Source organism: Berghia stephanieae, chromosome 1, assembly GCF_034508935.2.
Source record: "Berghia stephanieae isolate SIO BIC M18660-M18661 chromosome 1, UCSD_Bste_1.3, whole genome shotgun sequence".
NCBI lineage: Eukaryota > Metazoa > Mollusca > Gastropoda > Nudibranchia > Aeolidiidae > Berghia > Berghia stephanieae.
This window is the reverse complement of record NC_088360.1, coordinates 15,030,292-15,032,539: the sequence shown is the minus strand read 5'-3', so window position 1 is coordinate 15,032,539 and position 2,248 is coordinate 15,030,292.

The following is a 2,248-nucleotide window of genomic DNA, read 5'->3' as shown; positions in this document are numbered from 1 at the left end:
AATACTGAAGATAACGTTCTCATGCAATTTTTTATGCAGACATATGGCCTTGAAGGAAAAAAAAAGTATTTTTTATCAAAGACTGTAATGTTACGAGCTCTTTTGTCATGTTCACTTGATTGACCACAACCATCACCACACTGAGTACAAACTCGAAACAGCACCAGACTTTCCATGTTTTAAGTATATATATATATATATATAATATATATATATATATATATATATATATATTTATATATATATATGCTTCCATAATATTATCCACAGAAACTGGAACATGTACAGCCTTATCCATTTTCATCATAAAGCATTATATAGATGGAATTTAGTATTATTCATCATTTCATTTCCGTTCAGGCCGCCTACCAATAACCATAATTGCGAACAGTCTGATGTTCGGCTTTTTGATGCTAGTATGGCATTTCGTTATTGAAACTAGATGTGTGCTATTTATCACCTTTAAAAGGGTAACTGCCGGAATATGGAAAAAACATGTATTTAAACATTTGGTCAGAAAGTTTGTCCTTCAAATATCATTCGATTTAAATGACCCTCATCTTAGCAAAATCTCTCAAACATGACGAATAATACGTTGGTCGATATTTGAATGACGAGTTTTCAGGCCAAAGTATTAAATACATGTTTTAATCAAGAAAACGGCACGGGTTAAATGGTGCCCTTGTGATTGTGGCGATGTGGGTGAGGACTGAGGACGTCACAAGAGTCGTTATGTTATAGTAATCAAACTCGATAATTTTAATTATTTTAGTTTATGTGAACCAATTAAAATAATTCAAAATAAGCATTCAGTTTGGTAATGTGGAAACGAAAAAAAAAGGATAAACCGCCACGGCCGACTCCCATCGGAACGATTATGAGGTGTTCCCAAAGTTCCAACTAGTTCACGCCAAATCGTAGAATCAATAATCTCCACAATCTGTGAGTATTTATTTTGATATTGCTTTGGCAGTGGTCAGTCGAAAGCACTACAAAACAGTGTTAAGGCAGACAATTATGCGGTGGGTCTGGGAGTTTCATTAGTTTCGCTGATGGTAAAGACATTCATTACGTGCCTGCCAGACATAGCAATCTAGATAGTGTATAGATAGCATTGCTACCAGACAAGCCAGCTGGCACTAAGTATTATAAAGTGACTCATATGTATCATTTACATATTTTGTCACTCGTTTCTATTTTTAAGCCTGATCAAACCCTACAAGCTTAACAACTAGAATATCACGACAATATAACTTTCATACAATTTATTCCTTTCCTCGTTATGGCAATATGATAAGACAGGTCATTATTTGTTTTGAGTAATACCAACGGAATTGACTGTGTTTGTAATGTGACATTCATCCGATTAGGAATTGGTTACACTGCTCTAACTGTTCTCAGTCGAGTGAAATGCGTCACCAATAAATATGTTTAGCTGTGTTGACATAGAAAGCAGCAAATGCAAAGATTACAAAAAAGTCTTCGAAAACCCATAGGATCTGCATCGAATTGAGATAATAAATAAACTTCGTACAATCTGAAGCATTTACAGATGAAATAACCAGTTCTAAATTTTATTTTTCAACCAAGACTGCACATGTTCTATAACTAGGTTTAAACTTTGAATTAATTGAAGCTGTGGTCTAGTGGTTTGGCGTTCGCCTTGTGTATGGAAAGCTTGAATTCCGCTATGGGCACCAAGATGTTGAGGTCTTTGAAAAGGCTCTTTACTCACATTTCTTGTCATACTCGAGTGTAAAATGGGTACAAATTACAGCGACGTGTATATCGAAAGGAAATTATGCCGCCATCTCTTTTCCTGCATACATAGGTTTGCTGTTGTTTTTATAGCCCTTGTTAAGCAATTTGATAACATCTATAAAGCGGACTTTCCGCCAATAAAAGATCACAATAGATGATGCTTGCTACACGCCGCTTTTAATGTTATATTTTTGTTGTTGCTATAAGTAATTGAATATTTTATGTTAAATTTTATCTCTACTTTATCATGAGTTTTTTGAAAAAGCTCTTCACTCGCTATTTCTTGTCATACTCGGGTGTAAAATCTTTACTTTTTGTTTAATTTGATCCCACTTTTTAAAAACGTAAAAATCCTTAAATGTTTACATGATTGGCAAAACAAAATGAAATGGATCAATGGGCATTCGTCTTTACTGCCTTTGACGTGAAAATGTCCTTACACGCATGCAGGCCTGAAGCCAAATATTCAAGTGTTCGAATCAATCCG